This window comes from Microcaecilia unicolor, chromosome 8 (assembly GCF_901765095.1).
Source record: "Microcaecilia unicolor chromosome 8, aMicUni1.1, whole genome shotgun sequence".
Lineage (NCBI taxonomy): Eukaryota > Metazoa > Chordata > Amphibia > Gymnophiona > Siphonopidae > Microcaecilia > Microcaecilia unicolor.
The window spans coordinates 154078118-154102390 of record NC_044038.1 but is presented as its reverse complement, the minus strand read 5'-3'; the positions used below and the strand labels follow the sequence as shown (position 1 = coordinate 154102390).

Genomic DNA, 24273 nt, shown 5'->3' with positions numbered 1-24273 from the left:
AACTTTAAATATAGAATGAAGAACCACAAAGTGACCTTAAAGATGGAGATTATAAAAAAGAAGTTGTGGTCATAGAAAATATTATATATCTTTTTTCTCAAAATATAAGAAATAAAAAATATATTAATTCAAATAATAAAAAGGACCTAGTAATAATACCCTCAAAAGAAAGCAAAGAGCCAGGAAAGAGATAAGCGCATAATCTGAAGGAGCTAGCCAGTTCTGGTGCTTTAATCTGCCATGATTTGTGGGCAAAAGAGCTATAGAGACTGGAATTTACCTGCCATTAGCACAGTATTTGCCCTTGTTTCAGGGTTGTTATCAGAAGGACTCTCTTTTACGTAGGGAACAGCAAAAAGCAAGATAATGACTGGCATTCAATGCACCCAGGGTTATCTCAGATGCAATGGGGTCAGCAGAGTTTTAAAAGGCTCCACCCACACTAGGGAAACCTACAGACTGATCCCCTAGGATGACATCCTTCCAACCTACACTAAATCTAGAAGCTTGTCAATAATCAGATTGGATTGGTGTGATCACTCTGAGGTCGATGCAGAAAACTACTTCAAGCAGAAGTACATGATTGCCATGAGGCATATGCAGATATTATTAGCCACACCATGCAGAAAACGGTTCACTACGGCAGTTAACGAGGGATACTTTGAGTGCACAATAAGTTAAAATGAATGATAATGAAGTCACTATGTATTCCTCTGCAATGCACAGAAGTATATAGGAGATTTTAATGTGTGCACAATGTGAGAATGTCACAGCAGGCCCATGGCAGCGTGGGATAGTTGAGAGGCTTTAATGCCAGTTTTAGGATTTACTGCAGGTTTTTCCTTTATTTCTGCAACTATGGTGCAACTTTGAAAGATAGAGCGAAAGTAATAGCTGTGTGCGGAGGTAACTGCAGTTTCATTGTGCAAGTCTCCAAAGAAAATGAAAGCACCAGCACACCTCTGCGCACGTTGCTCTGCACATAAATATTAGCATCAAAAAAATGTAAGTGCAAGAAATTTTTGTGAGATTAATCGTTTTATGCAAAACAAAATTCTGGGTCACGTGCAGATGTGTGCTGGCACTTTGGTTTTCTTCAGATGCACACACAGTGAAGCCGCTCTTAACTGCAAAACCTTTGTACACATGTGTCCGGCAGGCTTTCCCTGATTAGCATGCAAGTCTTATGCGTTTTGAATTTGTATCTCATTAGCTTATTGCATCACTGTGGAATATTTTCTTGCTAATCTCGAAGTAGAAGCGGCATGCTCAGCCATCGGTGCACAGCTCTACCACATGGCTTTCTGCATCGACCCCTCTCTCTGCATTGCTCTTTTTGCCTTTTTATGCTGTTCTTGCTTACTCTTGTCTCTCCCTAGCTTTTGCCATAGCCAGTTACAACTGTGAAATTCCAGACACTGCAGGTTTCCCTCCTCCCTCACTTTTCCACTCTCCCCCTCCCCATATACACACTCATACACTCTCACATATAAAAATCACACATCAGGCAAAAAGTGGTGTAATTGATTTTGCTGCTCTGGAATGCATTAACTGCAGAGAAAAGAACAGGAAGGGAACCTGTTAAGACCCAGAACTGACACAAAAGACATAGGAACCTATTTTCATTCCAGCCATAACTTGCATTAACAACTAGTGATTCACTGGCTCACTGAGACTGGCATTGGCACCAGGGCCGCAAAAGAGACAGGCAAGGGAGAAACTGCAAACATTTTCTCCATAGATCGCTAGTGACAAATAACTCTCTATGTTCTGGAATAACACTAAAACTCCAAAGAACAAATCCACATACAAAGCTCAGCTTAAAATAAAAAAAACTGTGGAACAAAATACACCTTTACAAAATAACAATTCAAATCATAAACTCTTGCAATATAACGATAACAAAACCTATTTTTCATGTATGAACTCACACGAGGAAAAAAGCCTCAGCAGTCACAGGCTACTTCTGTAGAATATTAACCTTATCAAATCCACTCCCAAAGGAAGACCACAGCTGCCTCTTGACTTGGACCAATCATTGGCAAAAACCCCATGAAAAAATGTTTTAATTTTAACATATGTGACAAAATATTTTGAAATGTCTTCAAAATCTTCCCTTCTTGTTTCTTGCAATCAAATTACCAAACTGCAGTTTTTCATACATGAAAGATAGATTTTGTTATCGTTATATTGCAAGAGTTTATGTTTAGAATTGTTATTTTGCATAGATGTATTTTGTTCCACAGTGTTTTGATTTTAAGCTGGGATAACACTAACAACATATAAAACAAGAAAAGAATCACCAAATAACTCAACTTTATTTAATAAATGGAAAGGCACTGCAGAAAAGCAGCAGATGTCTATCAGTTAGTTAGATCAAACCAAAGAAGTAGAGGAAGCCAACCAAAGTTCAGGATGACCAAAGTTTATTCTCTAAAATAAATGCTGATAGAATAACCCAACACGGGCTGCGTTTTGACAAACAGAGTCTTCATCAGGGGCATCTTTCAAATCAGCAAGCAACGTGTTGTCATATATAGAGGGGCATAATCGAAAGAGGCGCCCAAGTTTTCCTGAGGACGTCCTCGCAGGACGTCCCGGTGAAGGGGCGGGGAAACCCGCATTATCGAAACAAAATGGGTGTCCATCGTTCGTTTCGATAATACGGTCAGGGATGCCCAAATCTTGACATTTAGGTGGTCCCTAGAGATGGTCGTCTTTAGACTTGATTGTTTCTGATTTTCAGCGATAATGGAAACTAAGGACGCCCATCTCAGAAACGACCAAATGCAAGTCCTTTGGTCGTGGGAGGAGCCAGCATTCGTAGTGCACTGGTCCCCCTCACATGCCAGGACACCAACCGGGCACCCTAGGGGGCACTGCAGTGGACTTCAGAAAAAGCTCCCAGGTACATAGCTCCCTTACCTTGTGTGCTGAGCCCCCCAAAACCCCCTACTCACAACTGTACACCACTACCATAGCCCTTACGGGTGAAGAGGGGCACCTAGATGTGGGTACAGTGGGTTTGTGGTGGGTTTTGGAGGGCTCACATTTATCACCACAAGTGTAACAGGTGGGGGGGATGGGCCTGGGTCCACCTGCCTGAAGTGCACTGCACCCACTAAAACTGCTCCAGGGACCTGCATACTGCTGCGATGGACCTGAGTATGACATTTGAGGCTGGCATAGAGGCTGACACAAAATATTTTTAAAGTTCTTTTTTTAGGGTGGGAGGGGGTTACTGACCACTGGGGGAGTAAGGGGAGGTCATCCCTGATTCCCTCTGGTGGTCATCTGGTCAGTTCGGGCACCTTTTTGTTCCTTGGTTGTAAGAAAATCTGGACTAGGTAAAGTCATCCAAATGCTCATCAGGGATGCCCTTTTTTCCATTATGTGTCAAGGACACCAATGTGTTAGGCATGCACAAGTCCCACCTTCGCTACGCCTCCGACATGCCCCCAAGAACTTTGGTTGTCCCCGCGACGGAAAGCAGTTGAGGACACCCAAAATTGGCTTTTGATTATGCCGATTTGTGTGACCCTGTGAGAAGGACACCCACCTTCCGATTTGTGTCGAAAGATGGGCATCCTTCTCTTTCGAAAATAAGCCTGATCGATTGTCATAACAGCATTCTTCTGATTCTTTATCCAGTTTCTGTTGCAGATTCTTTAATTGTTTTCAGAACTAACGGGAAAAATCATAACACCTCCCTCCCCTTTTTCCAAACTATATCACTGAAGGGCTCAAAAAGCAGACAACATATGCTAGACAGGTTGTGGGTACCAGCTATTCCCTTTATCAATGTTTCCCAACATGTGGAGCTCTTCAGTGATATAATCAGGTTTGGAAAAAGGGGAGGGGGTGTTAATATTTTTCCTATTAGTTCTGAAAACAATTAAAGAATCTGCAACAGAAACCGAATAAAGAATCAGAAGAATGTTGTTATGACATTGTTTGCTGATTTGAAAGATACCCCTGACGAAGCCTGTGTTTGTCAAAACACAACCCGTGTTGGGTTATTCTATCAGCATTTATTTTGGAGAATAAACTTTGGTCATCCTGAACTTAGTTGGCTTCCTCCACTTCTTTGGTTTGATTTGTGTGACCGTGTGGAATTCATCAGTGCCTTCTGGTGTTTCAATCAGTTAGCTTGAACAGCTGACACCCGTTCCATTTTAATTCAATGTAATTATTTTTTTAACACAATGGAGTTTGTGGTGAAACCAGCATCTTGAACTGTAAAGACGCTTTATATCCTGAGCTCTTCAAGGCTATGGGTAAGGAAGAGAATGCAAAGAGCTGATGGTCGCTAACTGATTCTGCATGTTTGGGACATTACATTCCGCTGCGTTCTAGTATCCAAAGTCCTGCTTTTTTTATTGCATGCAGGACTACAAGTGCCTGAATGCACTGTGAAAACTGGTAAGTAGGCCACGAAGTTGTCTGTTCGCCTTCTGTCGCCACTGTGATTCCTCTCTCACCAGACTCAGGGCCTCACCGAATATAATAGGCATAATTTTAGTGTTGGACATCTACCATGCTTTCATATCACATCAGCTTTCTCTGAAGGGGCAGCTCCTGTCTATGACAGGTTGGGGTGGGGGTTACAGCTTCTTTGTAGCGTGGCGAAAGAGGTCATCAGCGAACATCGTGTGTGTGTGTTATATTTAAACTGTCTGCAAAATAAAATATCCAATTAAAAATTATGAATTGGTAAAAAAAAGTGATGAAAGGCTGGAGAATGGTAACCCATGAACTGTCTCTTGTGGCTTTACATGTCTTTAGCATGAGCAGGAAGGGCCGCTTGGGTGCTGGAATTCATTGCCCACTGGTTCAAAAACGGAGCTGCTAAGCACAGCTCTTGACGTTAATAAAAGGGAATAAGGCTGTCACTGTGCTATTATAAAGCAACAGCAAAAGCGCTTTATTTTATTTATTTATTTATTTGCTTTGATGTTCTATGTTATCAATAATTTGCTATGTGTTCCTGGCTCTAAACATGTACGACCAAAGAAGCAGCATCACTCAAAAAATGGCAATAGTAATTCTGGAGTACCGAAAGGGCTGTTAGTACTCTAGTTTAGACCTTACCTGTTCTGATTTTTCTCCAGTAACTGCAGCAGGAAAGCTTACTGCTACACAAAATAGCTGGGCCTTCCATTCACTTTCCTTTCATAGACGATGATGTCGATAAAACGGGGAGTGGATAGAAATTGAGGGTGATTCAAATTTAGCAATATGCACTTCTATGTGGACAACCAGAAGTCAGTTCCTAACCTGGATGTTTAGGCCTGTTCTTTAATGTTACAGTCTGCACCAATATATTCTATATATATTAGCTGATGGCCACAGAGATCATCATGGAGAGACCTGCTCCATCTTCCTTTTGGGGCAAAGTAAGAGAAGAAGGCACAAGAATTTAAATCTCTGCAGTGTCTCCAATGCAGGCTGTACCAGTCTGCCTGCCAAGCACGTCCAAAAGAGTCAGAAATTGGACAAGAATCTAGATAAATCTCAGTTAGGGATGGCATCCTACTTATGAAGAAAGCCTCCAGCTTAGGGAGGAGGAGGGGGAAGAAGAAGAAACAGAATTTGACTGAGGGGACATTTTCAGGCAGTGGGAAGCACCAACTTCCCAGGTGATGTTAGCAAGCCATTTCTCCCCACTTCAGCTAAGACACATGAAGGGAAATTCTAGAACTGAAAAGCTACGTTTATACACCACTTGGACGTTTAAATGTGCAGAATGTCAGCACTTTTGTGGGTAATACTCAGTCAGTAAAGAAGTAGGGTTAAAGGATGAGACTTTTAATCACTGATGGGCTCAGAAAAGGAATATTTATTACAAGACAGCAAGGACCCAACACGGGACTGTGTTTTGTCTTAACAAAGCTTGCCTCAGGGGTCAGCTGCAGATGAAATCAGGAAAAGCTTTCCAAAATTAGAGAAAAAGTAACATACAAGAGTAGCTCTAGAAATACCCTCCTCTGTTCAGTGATTGGAAGACTCATCCTTTAACCCTACTTCTCTATTGACTTGTGTGTATTTTGTACAGGTTCTTCTGTTCCTCCACCTTGGTGACTTTTTCCTGTAAGTTTACACTTATACATTTAGTAGCACTATTCTGTCATGGTGTGCATTACTCACATAGCGAGAAAATGCAAAGGGGTGTTTATATGGGTGGAGCATGGGCAGAGGTGTCATTTACCTACAGAACATACAGAATACCACATTTACAAGACTGTAGTTATGTCAGGTTTATGGCTGGTGTAAATGCGAGTGTGAAAATGTTAGGTATGCCAATGTTGGGTTATGCTAGTACAATAGTCTATAACCCAGATGCCATTATAGAATAGGGTCTCACTGTGCAGTATCAGGGTACCTAAAAGGGGGCATTGAGTTCTAGAAAGAACTGAAAGAACCTGCATTAAGTGCAATGATAAAACTTGGAAAGAGACACCGCTGTTGCCAGCATTTTTCCAGCTTCCTAATTAGCCCTTCACGTTAGATTTGAATAAAGGGACACTTGCAGAGACTGGGAAGCACAACCACCCTCCTCCTGCCCCCCCCCCCCATGACATCATCATCATCATGAAGTCACCGCTCCCCTTTTTAGGTGCTCCTTTGAGAGCTTTTTTTTTAGATGGCTTATATAATAGTTTGAAGTCTTTACATTTGGTTTGTTTGGATTATATTCTGGTCTTGGGTGTTCTGTGGTGGGTGGCATGTGTTGAGGGATCTTATGGTGTAGTTAGTTTAGACTGAGTGTAGGGTGGGTTATCTGTGGTTGGTAAAATGTGCTTTGGGTCTCCTATAGTGGAAGGTGTAGGAGAGAAAATTTCAGTTCTTATTCATCTGGGTAGGTATGGGATGGATCATATTGGGAAAAGAGGAAGGAGTGAGAGGTGAGGGAATAAAAGTAGAATGTTAAGAAAATGATCTGTGATTATTTACTGCAAAATCCAGTTAGTACATTGTCTTATGCCTGCTAAATCAAGAAAAAGTGAGAGATTACTTGAGATGTGATTATTGATGTTAAGTTGGTGCTTGCAGGACTGTGGAAACTTGGTGTGTGGATGCAGACTTGTTGAACCAGGTTTGTCCTCCTGGTTATACTTATGTTTGCCAGCCAAAGGTGGGTAGAGATGATAGAGAGGTGGCAATTATAGCAAACATGGGGCTACTTGAAATAATAATAGAAGGCTGTGAAGGATTGGTGAGTTTTGGGAAATAGTCAATATGTCTGATTTACTATCCTCTTCAGCAGATGCAGATTTAATTGATCAGTTAGTGTCTGTGGTAATATTAGTTATCCAGCAGGGTTCACTGGAGTCTCTTGTAATTATGGATGACTTCAGCTTCCATGTTGATGATTGTACTAATTCAGTGGTAATTTTAATGGCTCTGGATGCTTTGGTTTTTGTTTATGTTGAGAATTGGTCAACACACTGAATGGATCATGTTCTTGACATATAGCTTCTTCCATTTAGGTTCTAGCAAAGGCCTTCTCCAGTGGATATAGCAGTGGCGTAGCCAAGGGTGGGCCCGGGTGGGCCCAGGCCCGCCCACTTTAGGCTCAGGCCCACCCAGTAGCAGCACGCCTATGATGTGGCTGGCAGGGATCCCCAAGCCCCACCTGCCAAAAACTCCCAACAACTGTCCCTCCTGCATACCTTGTAAATAGCAGATCTTGCCTTGATATCTTGCCTTGAGATGCAACTGATATGCACTGTTCTCACCGACCCCACAGTCTTCCCTCTGATGTATTCCCGCCTATGTGGAAACAGGAAGTTGCATCAGAGGGAAGGCTGTAGGACCAACATGAGCTATGTGTATTAGTTGCTGCTTGCTGCTGGTGAAAATCTGCTATTTAAAAGGTATGCGGGGGAGGGGGGATGTTTGAGAGCACATATGGTATGCAGGCGAGAGAGGGAGAGACAAAATCACTTGTGGGACAGGGTAGAGTTCTTCTGGCCACCCATCTTAGGCCCAGGTCCACTCAAAATTGGGTGTCTGGCTACGCCCCTGGGATATAGAGAGTACTCTGGTATCATAATCTGGTCATTGTATTTTAGAATTAAATTGGCAGAGGCTAGGCAGAAGATTGTAGCAGAGCCATTGGGAGGGGCTTGAAAAGTGCATGCAAAGATGAATAGTGGCACAATGAATTCGTTGAGACCATATTTGTTGACCTGGATGCTTTGGTTGAGCAATGGGAAAATGTGATCAATTTGGGTTTGGATCAAATAGTCTCTATGAAACAACTGAGAATGGTCTTGAAAAGGTTTCAGTGATTTTGGTATTCCTAGGAGTAAGTGATGACATGCAGTGGAGGAGTAGTCTAGTGGTTAGAGCACTGGACTGATAACTGGAGGAGCCTGTTTCAAATCCCACAATTGCTCCTTGTGATCTTGGACTTGCCACTTAACTATCTATTTCCTCAGGTTCAAAACTGTATGTCCTCTGAGGATGGGAATATTTACAGTACCTGAATGTAACTCACCTTGTGCTACTACCAAAAAACAGGTGGGCGTAATCCAAATAAAATAATAAGAGTGTAGATATGTACAAGAGCAGAAGTGGAATAAGGAGAAATATTTTTAGACTAGACATGAGTATTAGAAGGATTAGAATGGATACCATTGTTTAGTGTGGATTGCTAAAAGGATTTTATTTCTGGTAGGCTGCAAGTTGTGTTTGAGTAAGAGGGTTGGTTAAAGGACCCATAGGTTTCAGAATGGTTTTCAGATGGGACACAACACTGAGATCAAATGAAATCAATTCTTGTATACCACTAATAGCCCCTTTCCAGGGTTCAGTGCGGTTTACATTCTAGGTAAGACAAAAGCCAATAATGTTAGTGTGAGGTATGAGAACAATTAGAGACCATTGGTGTAATGCATGAGACCAAAACATTATAGGAAAAATGATGCTGGTGTTACTTCTGGATAATCTTCAAGGCCAGGTGGAAGTAAATAACATTTTGCTGTTAGTCATCTTGGAAGTGGCTTCAATGTTTGGCCTTTAGAGCATGGTATGTTGTTAACCCACATGAGTAGTTTAGGATTGTTCTAAGATTTTTAATTTATTATTAGATTTGGCACAGTGCTAATTTCAGATGTCAGAAGGTTATATTAGGATCAGAGGAGTCAAGGTAGAAGACAGTGATTTCAGGTGTTCAGCAAGAATCTGTGTCGTTAGCCCTGCTATTTAACATCAACATCAACGTTCAATGTTCAACTGCTTGCCTAACTGTTAGTTGCAAAGGATTATTTGTTTCACATGTTTGTCAATGACATGCATGTTCTAATGTCACTTGGGCCATTGGCGACTATATCTTCTGGGGTTGGTTCTTGTCTACAATTGGTTATTAGTGATCAAATGGTATAAGATGAGTTTGCTTTGAATGTTATCAAGACTGAATTTTGTAGGCTGGGCGGGGTCACCACCTGGAGGCTGGTTGGTTGGTAGGTTGCAATTCTTGTGTCATCAATGGTACAGAATTTGGGAGAAAATTGGATTCTGTTCTTTTGGGGAAGAATCAGGTGAAGTTGATAGTGAGTCTTTCCTTTTGCAAGTTACAGTTGTTGAGACAGTTCAGGTACTCCTTATCTGTGACTGACTTTAGATTGGTATTGCAAGCAGTATTTTAGTGGATATCAATTATTGCAATCCATTGTATCTTGGATTACCTTGGTCTATGTTAGGGACACTCTGGATGATTCAGAATTCTTCCACATGCCTTCTGATGAGGGTAAATAGGTGAACAAAACTTTGGCCTGAAAAATTTTTTTCTTGCATTGGCTGCTTGTGCCCCAGAGGGTAAAGTTTAAGATCTGTTCCCTTAAGGCCTCTTTTACTAAACCGTGCTAGTGATTCTTGGCATGGCAAATGCGGTACAGCCCGTTCAGTTTAAATAGGCTGCCTCACATTTGCTGCCTGAGCATCGCTAGCGCAGTTTAGTAAAAGAGGCCCTTAATGAAGATAGATCTAGGCATGTATATTTATTTAGAAGAGCTTTGAAGACCTTTTTGTATCGAAAGTAACTGATAATGTAAGAATATGGGAGTTGATTCTTTAGAACATTTTAATTAGTGATTTTTCAGTATTTGTAATTCATGGTAATTGTGACAATTTTTTATGACTTTGAAAACTTAAATAAACCACTTATAGAGATATTTGCAGTGTGTAAGAACCAGATTATGTTATGCATATCCCTGCCAGACTAGTAGGGTGAATCTACAAGTGATCCCTGGTTTAAAGGTGGCAAGATTGGTTACAGGTAGGCCAAGTGTGTTTTCAATGGCTGGCCCATTCCCATGCACCTCCCTTCTTAAGGAATTAGGATTGAAATTGAACAATGTCCAATTTTGAAAGTAACAAAAGGCATTTATTTTTATTGAGTCATTTTATGGTTGGAATTGAACCATGTAATTTTCAGAAGTAATTGAAGGCATTTTTCACTGAAACCTATGGGGGTTTGTGCAGGGTGGGGTGTGGTAGCTTGATTTTATCGCCTTGTTTATATTGTGATGTTTTCTAGAATGTGAACGTGTAATTGTAATCTGCCTGAACAATATATTGCTAAGCAGAAAATGAATAAATAAATAAATGCCATTCTGAACTGCATATTCTGAGGCTTACCCTACTCATAACAGAGTTGTAATAACATGTTTTTCTGTGGTTAGTGAGTCCCAGTGTGGCTTCTATCTACCCCATGCTCTGACATTAACTGATGTATTGATTATACCAAAGTAAAAAAAAAAACAAAAACAAAATATCAATGTTTTCTTTGCATCCTGATAACAAAATTGGAATGCCAGAGGGTCTCTGAATGATGAACGATTTTGAAGAGAGGCAGAGAGGGCTTTTGACATGGCCCTCACCTGATCTCTTTTCCTATCTTATGAAGATCCATAAGCAGATTGTAGGTTCAGGAACTGAGCCCACTTCTTGGTCTGTGGGAGAAATTAATTGCCTGGATTCTTAGCAGAAAATGAGGCCAGCACAGGAAAAGCCATTGGGGAGGAGACATTTCTCACATTTCGAGTGTTCCTGTGAAGTCAGCATGGATTGCACTGTGTTGCTTCCATAGCTAGACTCAGAAGGATCTGAAGTGCACAATGCCAGCCCCTTGAAGCAATAATTGAAGTGCCTCAGTTAATTATTTAATAGAAGCTTCCTAATAGGGCCATAAGAAGGACCCTGTGGATGGAGCAGTAGCATAAGACACATTTTCCTGGCTTGGCACTGCTTCTAATTGTGTTGGACATCATTACTAATACTAATGTAAGCAATAACTTGAGTTTCTACAGTGGTAAATAGCCCTTAATCCATTTTATATTATTTCAGAAATATATTTGCAGTGAGTTGGGCTCTTGAATATTGTGAGAATGTTACCAGTCTCTTTCATAGCTGGGGGGGGGGGGGGGGGGTAGTGGTAGGGGAGGAAGGAAGTAGGGGTAGTGTCACTTTGAAGCTATGGTGACACCCTTCATTGCCTAGGGGGTGGTTGGGCCCTCTGGATCACAGGAGGAAATGGTGACTCTTCAGTCGTGCCCCTAAAGCGGAAGTACCCTATACAACTGCATAGGTCACTGCCCCCCCCTCACCACCACTATTCTGAGTGAAGGTTCCTTATGTGCTATTTATTTTATCTTTTAGTGTGTGCAGCATCTGTGCATGGTGGAAAAGATTTGCCTTGAGTAAACTAGTGTTAATCGCACTCTATTGACTTACACCATTTCTGCAAAGTGTTTTCCACAAATTTTGAATTGTATAGTGGTGAAAACTGTGTTCATGTTTGTGCATGAACTTTGAGCACAAATGCAAAATTCAATGCAGGTATAAATACATAATCACAGCTTGCTGATTTTATTGCCTAACCCTTAAACTTGGTCCATGATCTCAGCTAAAAACCTAGCTTGAGATTGTTAAGCGTTTGGCTTCAGATAAATCTGCTCCCACAAAAGCTGTTCAGATAAGAAATCAGGATTTTGCTGATACATTCCAGCAGAAAATTTGTAAGATCTGTGAATGTATTATTACTTCTAAATTTGCTCCACTAATTAATGTTGCTATTTCAGAGGTTAAATGGGAACATGTCTCATTAGTGACCTCAAGTCAGATAGAGAAGGTGATTTGTAATATGAATAATTCTTTTACTAAATATTTGTCCTATGCCAGTTCTTAAATCTGTGAGAACGGAGATTGCTAAGCCTTTGGAAATCATTGTGAAAAAGTCTTTGTCTTCTGCTTGCAGGCCTGGGCTTTTAAAAAAAAGGCCAGCGTAGATCCAGTTTTAAAGAAACATGAGGATGGCCTCTTCCCTACCATTTTAAAGAAGATCATTGAGAGGGTTGTATTAGATCAATTGTAGAATTTTATTGATTTGAAAGATGTTTTAGACATGCTTCAGTTTGGGTTCTGTGGTAAACATGGCATAGAAACATCACCACTATCTAGTTTCAAAACCATGGACCTTGTTTTACGAGCTCTGTTCGCATTTGATACATGCATAGACCAGAACTGAAAACATGTATCTTGCATAAACATCTAAATCCCTTTTTTAAAAAGCCAGGATATGCATGTATCGAACCTATATATGCGAATTGCAAATGGCAAGGGGGCATGGACTGGGCATGTTTTGGGCAGGATAAGGACGTGACAATTTCATAGATGTTTATTCCTTATTTCAGAAGGGGACTCATCAGGAGTTGCAACTGCTACCAAGCACGTTTAGGATTTGGTAAACAGCTGCTATTGACGATCACTTCAGTGAAGAGATTGCAGGTGTTGCCCCCTTAATCCCCCTGTGGTTCCCTCTCTCCCAAATGCCATACTGGCAAGGGAAACTGGTAGCTGCGACTGCATCAGGATAATAACTGGTTATGTTTCTATGGTGGCAAAGATAACTGGTTATGTGTTGGCTTTGAACCTATCAATATTATAAATGTTTAATTTTCTGAGATGGATTTATGCTGCATGGACCCAGTACATAAAAGTCCATTTCTCCTGTATTTTATGGTCGCAGATTCTGTTCTAAAATACTGGTGAAACTTGAGGGACACTGACCTGCACGTCTCGATTCCTATTCAAGGATGTCTTATGTAATTAGACACAGGAGTAAACCTCCTATTTATTAGATGGCTCATCATGGTTTGGAGTGAAAACAGGTGTCCCAAATAGGTCATCGTTTTCGGCATTGTTTTTAACATCTGTGTTCAATCAGGATGTCATTTTGACTGGATTGGGTGTTTTTTTTATTTTTTTTTACAAGATGTGTGCTGATGATTTACTTTTTTTTGTCCCTATTCAAACCTCAGGCAGATATACTATGGGGTCGATATTCAAAGCAATGTAAATGGCCAGAAACGGCTCCTGGCTGGTTAACTTGCCTGTTTGGGGCTAACCGCTATGGGTTACCACATAAAGATAGGACTGACTTTTATGCGGTCCTATAAGTTCTGAATATTGGCACTTAACTGACTAAATGCCAACTCTGCCCCCAGAATGCCCCCAAAATAGTTGCTTTTCAGTTCGGCACTAACTGGTTCCACTGGGAATTTCCAGTTAGCTCCGAACAGAAGCCATTTCTGGCTGGTTAAATTGCTACGAATATCGACCCAACTGTGTTTTTAAGCTACGGAAACTTTTTTTGAAGTCAGATGACTTACATACTGTCTTTCAAGCATTTGGATTTTTGTAATAGTTTGTTAGGCCTTCTAAAGTCCATCTTAAGACCACTTCAGGTTGCACAAGATGCTGTGGCCCATATATTAATGGAAGCTAACGAATTTGTCACAGCAACACCACTCTTACAAGCTTTACACTGGCTACAAATTGCTTATTGGATAAAATTTAAAGTGTTATCAATAGTGCATAAGATAATGAGTGGGGAGACTCCTGTTACCATAGCTAGTCTGTTACAACTATATTGTCCTCAGAGACCACTGAGGTCCAAAATTCAGGGCCTCCTGAATGTTCGCTCATGTTCTCTCAGGGATCACATTTTCTCAGTGGCTGCTCCTACTGCATGGAATTGCATTTGAAAGCTAATACAATTGAGGCCTTCTTGTTTTGGCAAGCACTCTCATTCAATTGATTATGTGTTCAATTACAGTAAAATCACAGTGATGTAACTAGATGGGAGTGGCATTATGTGTTTATTGTGTTGTTTTATGTTGTTTTATAATGTACTGTGTTACTGTTTTAATAATTTATCATTATGCTTTCTTTTGGTACTCATTATGTATTATTTAAATCTGGGTAACGTTCAATTTTCAGAAAGCCTTTTTTTGCAATAAAGTTTTCTCTTGTTCTGTTCCTGGAGACCCATTTGTGCTTTTTTGCTTGCTTTGGTTTTTTGGTGTACTTGGAACCCTCTCTTTTTTTAATCTTATTATTGACTTTTGGCACTGGTGGATATTTTGGATTATTTTCATTGGAGTGCATCCACGGTTTCTTTGTTTTGATTGAAGAACGCCCCTGACTCACCCATGCCCCTCCCATGGCCACATCTCCTTTGGAGTTGCACGTTATGAAATTTAGGTACGCATGTTATAGACTAGGGCACAGGGCAGATCCGTGGGTAACTCCTAATTACTGCCAATTAAGTGCTTGCTAACTCCAGTAATTGATTGTTAGCGTCTATTTATTTGGATTTGCTATACTGCCTTTGCTAACGAGCAGTTCAAAGCAGTGTATAAATAATCATAAAAACCCATAATCAAAGAAAAAGAAAGGAACTACAGTGGTGGATAGGAAAATACAATAAGGCCATAAACACAAACAATAGAGAAGGACTAAAACAATGAGAAGGGGGGGAGAGAGAGGGGGAAGGGCTGGGGGAAGGGATATGGCTAATCAAACACGAAAGACCAACTGCACTTAATCTGAAGAAGAGGGGAAGGCTTGTTGGAAGAGCCAAGTTTTAACTATGGATTTAAATTTTTAAAAAAAGTTCAGATTAAAAAGTGAGGGTCAAGGAATTCCACAGGGCTGGGGCAGCGAAAAAGAAGGCAAGGAAGAATGGGTCGGTGGTTGTTCAGGGAACGGAGGGTGTGGCGAGGTGAATAATTGACTAATTAGTTTATGCACACAATCAAATTTGGACGACCTATACAGAATCCATGGGATAGAAATTCTTAAAACTTGGAAATTCTTAATATGTGAATGCTGCAGTCCTCCAGGTGGTAATGTCTTAAGAAGAGACCTGTGAGGTTTTAAAAGATCATCCACAGCTTGTTCTCTTTTAGCCAGTCCTGCAAATGATCTGACAGCCTAGAAAGATTCCATTTTTCTCCAGGACCAATATGGCTGCTAGAACTACACACAAGGGGTTGCTAGATCCAGGAAATCTGCCAGTGTTACTGACATTACTCATTTATTTTGGTCATAGTCCAAGAGACCCTTGACCTTTATGACTCCAGATGAGATTAGCTAAAAGCATGTGGAATTAAAATGTGCTTGTATCTAAATAGAGGTGCTAAAGGCTCAAACAACTTGGAAGACTCAGGTTTTCTTGAGGAAAGTAGTTTATAGCACTGGTTATGTTTCCAGAACACTGCAGAGGTTTTATAGGATCAGAGGCTTCAAGACCACTGAAAGTAACACTCACCTCCCAGGAGCTTAAAAACAGCTCTTCAAGTCCAGTTTGCATTGCTACCTTCAGGGGGAACAGGGAGGGGAACAGAAAAAAAAAATATATAGCAATCATACCCACTAAAAATGTGATGTGGCTTGCTTTTTTATCTGTAAATGATTTAAGCTGAACACACATCATCAGACAATAGAAGTAGAACATACAGTCATCAGACAAAGAGCAGAATCACTTGTAAGTTATTACTCATATGAATACAATGTTATAATGACACATCCTAAGGAAGAAAAAGAATATAAAAGATGTCTAACTTTTGTTCTTCGATAATTTTTCACCATCAGTATATACAGTTACACAGCTTTCATTATATCTGTCTTCTAGTTCTTTTTCTTCTTTGTCTTTTAAATATCTTTTGTTCCGCGTTAGGAGTTACGGATCAAGAAAGGGATCTGGGTGTCGTCGTCGATGATACGCTGAAACCTTCTGCTCAGTGTGCTGCTGCGGCTAGGAAAGCGAATAGAATGTTGGGTGTTATTAGGAAGGGTATGGAGTCCAGGTGTGCGGATGTTATAATGCCGTTGTATCGCTCCATGGTGCGACCGCACCTGGAGTATTGTGTTCAGTACTGGTCTCCGTATCTCAAAAAAGATATAGTAGAATTGGAAAAGGTACAGCGAAGGGCGACGAAAATGATAGTGGGGATGGGACGACTTTCCTATGAAGAGAGGCTGAGAAGGCTAGGGCTTTTCAGCTTGGAGAAGAGACGGCTGAGGGGAGATATGATAGAAGTGTATAAAATAATGAGTGGAATGGATCGGGTGGATGTGAAGCGACTGTTCACGCTATCCAAAAATGCTAGGACTAGAGGGCATGAGTTGAAGCTACAGTGTGGTAAATTTAAAACGAATCGGAGAAAATCTTTCTTCACCCAACGTGTAATTAGACTCTGGAATTCGTTGCCGGAGAACGTGGTACGGGCGGTTAGCTTGACGGAGTTTAAAAAGGGGTTAGATAGATTCCTAAAGGACAAGTCCATAGACCGCTATTAAATGGACTTGGAAAAATTCCGCATTTTTAGGTATAACTTGTCTGGAATGTTTTTACATTTGGGGAGCGTGCCAGGTGCCCTTGACCTGGATTGGCCACTGTCGGTGACAGGATGCTGGGCTAGATGGACCTTTGGTCTTTCCCAGTATGGCACTACTTATGTACTTATGTACTTATTACTCTTCTTCCCTTCAACTCTCTTTCTCTGACATTTTAGTTACATTTTTCTCAACGTTCTCTTCTACTCTTCATTTCTTTGACTCTCCTTCAGCTCTCCCCTCATCAAAACCCCCTCCACTGTAAGCCTCTCTTCTTCTTTCCCCCCTCTAGTTCTGGTTCCATGATTTTTTTTTCTCTTCTCTCGCCACCCCACTATCCCTCTTTTGTTATCCTTCTCAAATTCTAGCTGCCTCTTCCCCTTCTCTTCCTTTCTAATCTCAGTTTTGTTTTTGTTTCCTCTTCAGTTCCCCTCTCTTTCTATCTCCTCCTCAACACTCCGATTCCTTCTTTTCCATTTCCTCTTCAATCCCAGTGCCCCTCCCCCCTTTGCCTCCCAGTTCCATGATAGGAACAGCAGTGTATCACCAGGGAAAGTAATAAGTTGATGCTCATGCACATATTGTGCCGCAGAACTGCAGCCATATAACAGTCACTGTTGCAATGGTTACTGCCTCTGGCCTCAGTTATGTGCTACTAGACCTTTTTGGTTTCGCACTAGTGGTGCTGTACAGCCAGTGATGATAGGTTGCACCCTATGGATGTTTTTTTGCATATCGGGCCCTTGAGGCGTAGTCACAGGTGTGCCCGTATGGACTGGGGTCCACCCAATTTGTGCCCAGGCTCACCCAGCAGTGGCACACCCTTAGTGGTAGCCCCCAAGCCCCTCCAGCTGAAGATCTCCCCCCAATGGCACCAAGAACGCTGCTGCCCACCTGAGCAGTATTTCTTTTAAAATTTAGTAGAGGGAGGGATGTGGAGGTAGGGAACACCCACTTCTCTAGGCCCACCCAAAATCTGCTGTCGGGCTATGCTACTGTAATAGAGGCTTTAAGAATTCAGTTTGATCTGTATGTTCAGCCCACGGTGGCCAGTGTTCTTGGAAGTACTGACTGCCATGGATGGAATTAGGCCTGGATATTCAGTTCCGGCCTAATCCAGGTATTGACACTGATTATCTGGGACTTTTGCAACTGCTGGAAGTTATCTGGGTCTGACTGATATTCAGTGCCAATGCCACTGCTTATGTGGTCCTACTTTCCCGAATAGTTATCCAGGCTTCATCACTCAATATCAGTGGTGCCCAGATGACTTCTGGGTCTACCCTGAATCTGCTCCTGGACTGTCATGGTACTGACTGGAGGGTCAAAAATACAAGCCTAGGAATCTAAACAAGCACAATCACTTCCTTGTAGAATATTTAAAAAAATATATATATAGAAAGTTCAAAACAAATTTTAAAGATCAATACAAAATTAACAAAATACAAAATAAAGATTTTTATAATAATGTGTTATTGCTTGATTTAATACATTTCTATTTTGTATATTGTTAATTTTGTAAAAATTTGTTTTGAACTTTCTGTATATATTTTTTTTTTTACTAACTGGAGGGTGCCACAGCAGTCAGAGCAGATATTACTGACAGGAGTGGCTATTTTAAATATTTTTAGCATTTTTATTACTGTTATGCTGTTAACAAACTTATAATTTTTACCTTAAAACTGTACCTACTGTACACTGCCTAGGATAAATCTCTTCATATAGGCAATTAATAAATCCCAATAAATAAATAATAATGGTTAGTGCAGTGGGCTTTGATCCTGGCAACCAGGGTTTGATTCCCACTGTATCTCTTTGTGACCTTGGGCAAGTCACTTAACCCTCTATTGCCCCAGGTACAAAAAAAACCCAAACTTAGATTGTGAGCCCCCTAGGAACAGAGAAAGTACCTGTATATAATTTGTATAGCACTGTGTATGTCTAGAAGCGCTATAGAAATGATAAGTAGTAGTAGTAGCTCAGGCCATAAATAGATGCGTGCTGGTTTTCATTCTGGCGCACATTCATTTCCTGGCCCCTAAAACCCCCTTTTTCCAGATGTGGTGGACAAATGCTCCAGTGCACGTCCAATGCACATACCCACATTACCGCATGCCACGTTTTGGTGCACCTTTGTAAAAGGGCTCCTCAATTAGGAGCATAAAATTAGGAGCATAGATTACGCTTGTAATTTAGTAGCGTAAATTTGAGAGCGTACATTTAGGAGCATACCTTTTATAGAATAAGGCCCTTAGTGCCAATTCTTGGTGTAAATGCTGGCATCCAAGTTAGGTGCAGAGAAGGTGTATTCTATAACCCTGCATGTAGTTTTTCGGAATTCCCATGACCTGCCCATTCCATGCGTTTAGCCACGCCCCCTTTTCAGCAGCGCACATTAGAATTTACGTGCACTGCTTTGCAGAATACACTTAGTGGGTAGTGTGCATAAATTCTAATTAATGGCAATTAGTGCTGATAATTGCTTGTTAACATCCAGTTATCAGCGCTGATTCGCTTATTAACTAATTAAGTTATAGAATACGCTTTGATGTCTGTGCAGAAATCTAGGTGCAATATATAGAATCCGGGGGATGATGCTTAACTTTTTTTAAAAATTGCAGGATCCCTTTCAATTGTTATTTATCTGTGTGCTTGTGATTAATCAGTCTCTTAATATCATTCAAATCCAGGTTCACAGGTGTTAACACATTTGTCCATTCAGTACTTCACAATGTGCTATTCAATTTATTTCATATATCAGCCACTTTTCCAGAGGTGGCCTTCGGAATAAGAACACAAAATTACTTAGGGCTCCCTTTACTAAGCTGCGTTGATGGATGTAGTGTGCACTAATGATTAGCACATGCAAAATGCTGAGAAGCCCATGGGAATAAAATGGGCTTTTTAGCATTTAGCACATGCTAATCTGCTACTTTAGTATTTAATTAATATCCAACAATATACACTAACATTGGTAGGCATATAATAAAACTCAAAACTAAAATAAATGAATATGAAGTTTAAGAAATATAGCATCGGTAAAATAGCATAATCCTATATAATAAAACGCACCTCCAACATTCTGAAGCTGACTGCATGGCTGAGGCATTCCTGCTCTCTGTATCCATCTCCTGAATTGACATCACGTACTTCCGGGTTCGTCACAAGCAGAAGTGACCAACCACACAAGGTTTCTCGGCTTCAGAATGTTGGAGGTGCATTCTACTAAATAGGATTGGTCAGTTCCTTGAAGCACAGCCAGAGCTCAGTGTCCTGCACAGTAACGCTCAGACACCAGAGAGAGAGGGGGAGGGCCTGATACCAGAGAGAGGGAGGGAGGGGGGGCTGACACCAGAGAGGGGGGGGAGGTATCTCTGTCACACACACACACACACTCTCTCTCTCACAATGTCTTTCTCTCTCTCACTCTCAAACACTGTCTCTCACACACTCTATGTCTCACACTGTATCACATTCACTCTCTATGTGTCACACAGTCACTCACACTCTCTCTTGGTCTCATACACTCAGTCTCACAGAGAGTCTGTGTCTCACACACACTCTCTCGCACACACTGTATCTGTGTGAAACACACTCTCTCTCTCTCACACTGTGTCTCACATACGCACTTGCACACACTCTCATTCTCACACACACACTCTCTCTCTCACAAACACACTTGCACCCAGACTCTCTCTCTCTCTCTCTCTCACACACACACACACACACACACACACACTCGCACATTCACTCTCTCTCTCTCACACACACAGTCATTCTCACATACACTCTCTCAAACATACACACTCCGAGGAAAACCTTGCTAGCGCCCGTTTCATTTGTGTCAGAAACGGGCCTTTTTTTTACTAGTATTATAATAATACACAAAATTAACAGAATAATTCCTTCCTCAGCTTGAAACCAGTGCAACAAACATAGGAGCCCTTTTACAAAGCTGCACTAAAAAGTAGCAGGTGGATTTCCTGGTCTACTCTCTGCCCCCAAACATGCCTCCCCATGCTAAAAAATATTTTATGTTTATTAGTGCAGGATTAACATGCTGATCCCAGAACTACCGCGGAATGCCTGAGCTCATCCTGTGGTAGTGTTTTTTAGTGCATTAGTGCTTACCACCGCTTAGTAAAAGGGCCTGTTATTCATTGTGGAGGAGTGGAGGAGTGGCCTAGTGGTTAGAGCACAGGTCTTGCAATCCAGAGTTGGCCTGTTCAAATCCCGCTGCTGCTCCTTGTGATCTTGGGCAAGTCACTTAACCCTCCATTAATCTACTCCTTTAGATTGTAAGCTCCTTTGAGCAGGGACTGTCCTTCTTTGTTAAACTGTACAGCGCTGCGTAACCCTAGTAGCACTCTAGAAATGTTAAGTGGTGGTGGTAGTGGTAGTGGTAGTGGTGAGCCCTCCTGGGACAGAGAAATATCCAGTGTACCTGAATGTACTACTGAAAAAGGTGTAAGCAAAATCTAAATAAATAAATTGTATTTAAATGCACACTGCATAGTCGGAACTGTCTGGCTCAATGTTGCATCCTAAAATAAAAATGCATAGAAGACAAAAAAAAAACTTGATGAAAGGTTAAGCATCTCATCTCAAAATCTGGTACAAAAGAAGTCAGTAGGTGTATAGAATAGACAAGTGGAAAGCTGTGTTGTTATAAGTAAGGGCATGACATAGCCAGCATATCAGTGCCTTAATAGAACAGTAGCCATAATCATTATAGCATAAAGAAAAAAAGCTCTTGTTCAAAAAACCCAGCTTTAGCCCCTCGGAAAACCAAAGCATAAATTGAAGACTATTGATTTCTGACTCAGCTGAGTTTCGATCCAAGCAGGCTCTGTCCCAGGGGGTACTTAACACCAAAGATGTTCATATATTTAGCTATGATGCTTTAGCAAATGTTCTGACATGTTGTACTCTTAAAGGTTGCTTACACTATGTACTTGGCTCTTGGTGTTTAAACCTGCCTAAAACTATGTTCCAGGACACTGGAAAACTCTTTATGGCAACAAATTTCACAGTTTTCTGTAGCTTACACTTCAATTCTCCCATTAAAATCTGTGACAAATGTTTTCACATATTTGTAAGTTCTGCAAAGTAATTACAAAAATATTCATGAAAGGACATTGTTTTATTTTTACATATCTCTTGCTCCGTTCTGTCCTTTGGTGAATGTGTGATCTACCCATACAGTTTGGATACCTCAAACATTGATTGAGTTACTGTTGTTATTCTTTGCCTGGAATATTAAGGCATTCACTATATCAAAAACTTTCAGAATTAATCCTAGGGAGGAATAAACTCTGTACAGAGCTATCATCATCTTCAGCCCCATTTTAGTCAGGTTGCAGAAGTAGGAGTTGAGATGTGCAGATACAATAGAATCTGGTCACGTAGAGCCTGTTCTAAAATACAGGTTAAATGGATGTTTAATACATCAGGTGCATTAAGCTCAAATATCTATTTTAGAAATAAATGTACAAAAGTAGGTTGAAAGCCAGCACAGAACCAGTTAACCTTCCAACCTTAGAAACATTAACTTCAGGGATGGTGATCCCTCCTTCCCTCTTAGTCCCTCCAGTTCCTCATTCAATCCTGCATAACCCCATCCTTACCAAATGAAGAGACTATATACCTGTATGGGTTAACAAAGGCCTCTGCCTCTTTATTGGCAACAATTAAAATGTCAACCAAATGACAAACAACTTAACCCCGAGCTACACAAACAATTCCAAGAATCAACATTTGCACCCCCCCAACCACTTGCCCTCTCAGCAAAGTGGTGTGAAATTAGCATAGCTCCACCTCAGCTGAGCAAGGGCCCTTTAAGACAGCATGTACCTCTGTGCCAAATTTAAACTGGGCCACCTGACCCATTAGCTAAAATCTGGCTCATCCCCCATGAGCCTGAGACCCAGTAGCTCGTGTTACCGCCAGATGCTACAAAGGCCCCCAACCATCATCATCCCATGCCCCTAAATCCCAGAGTACTAAAGGGGGGGGGGGGGGCAGGAAAGCCGCCTCTGAGGAGCAGGAAAATCCTGGCCCTCGGAGGCAGTACTATAGAATACGCCTGATTTGTGCCTAACTTAGGCGCAGGTATTTAGGCCTGGTTTTAGGTGGCCTAAATGGGTGTTCCTAAATTTTAGGTGTAAGAATGGTGCACGAGTGTATTCTATAAACTATGCCTAACTCTAGGCGTAATTTATAGAATCGCATTGTGTGGTTTTACAGTGCCGATTTGTAAGGCATCATATATAGAATTTCCCTCAAGTTTATAGAATAACACCTAAGTGCAGTTACATGTGTAATGATCAATTAGTGCCAATTAACACTACTTACTACTACTACTACTACTACTATTTAGCATTTCTATAGCGCTACAAGGCATACGCAGCGCTGTACAAACATAGAAGAAAGACAGTCCCTGCTCAAAGAGCTTACAATCTAATAGACAAAAATAAATAAAGTAAGCAAATCAAATCAATTAATGTGAACGGGAAGGAAGAGAGGAGGGTAGGTGGAGGCGAGTGGTTACAAGTGGTTACGAGTCAAAAGCAATGTTAAAGAGGTGGGTTTTCAGTCTAGATTTAAAGGTGGCCAAGGATGGGGCAAGACGTAGGGGCTCAGGAAGTTTATTCCAGGCGTAGGGTGCAGCGAGATAGAAGGCGCGAAGTCTGGAGTTGGCAGTAGTGGAGAAGGGAACAGATAAGAAGGATTTATCCATGGAGCGGAGTGCACGGGAAGGGGTGTAGGGAAGGACGAGTATGGAGAGATACTGGGGAGCAGCAGAGTGAATACATTTATAGGTTAGTAGAAGAAGTTTGAACAGGATGCGAAAACGGATAGGGAGCCAGTGAAGGGTCTTGAGGAGAGGGGTAGTATGAGTAAAGCGACCCTGGCGGAAGATGAGACGGGCAGCAGAGTTTTGAACCGACTGGAGAGGGGAGAGGTGACTAAGTGGGAGGCCAGCAAGAAGCAGATTGCAGTAGTCTAAACGAGAGGTGACAAGGGTGTGGATGAGGGTTTTGGTAGAGTGCTCGGAAAGAAAGGGGCGGATTTTACGGATGTTGTAAAGAAAGAAACGACAGGTCTTGGCGGTCTGCTGGATATGAGCAGAGAAGGAGAGAGAAGAGTCAAAGATGACCCCAAGGTTTCGAGCTGAGGAGACAGGGAGAATGAGAGAGCCATCAACAGAAATAGAAAACGGGGGGAGCGGGGAGGTGGGTTTGGGGGGGAAAATGAGAAGCTCGGTTTTGGTCATATTTAATTTCAGGTGGCGTTGAGACATCCAGGCAGCAATGTCAGACAAGCACGCTGAAACTTTGGTTTGGATGCAAGGTGAGATATCAGGGGTAGAAAGGTAGATTTGGGAGTCATCAGCATAGAGGTGGTAGGAAAAGCCATGGGATGAGATTAATGAACCAAGGGAAGAAGTGTAGATAGAAAAGAGGAGGGGACCAAGAACAGAACCCTGAGGTACGCCGACAGGCAGAGGGATAGAAGTAGAAGAGGATCCACCAGAGTGAACACTAAAGGTGCGGAGGGAGAGGTAGGAAGAGAACCAGGAAAGGA

The 24273-nt window shown here is 41.4% G+C and overlaps 1 protein-coding gene across 3 annotated transcripts in view; it reads left to right on the top strand.

Moving 5' to 3' along the window:
• Positions 1 to 24273, top strand: part of CAMK2A (calcium/calmodulin dependent protein kinase II alpha) — a 238611-nt gene that overhangs the window by 44221 nt on the left and 170117 nt on the right. The window lies entirely within an intron of this gene.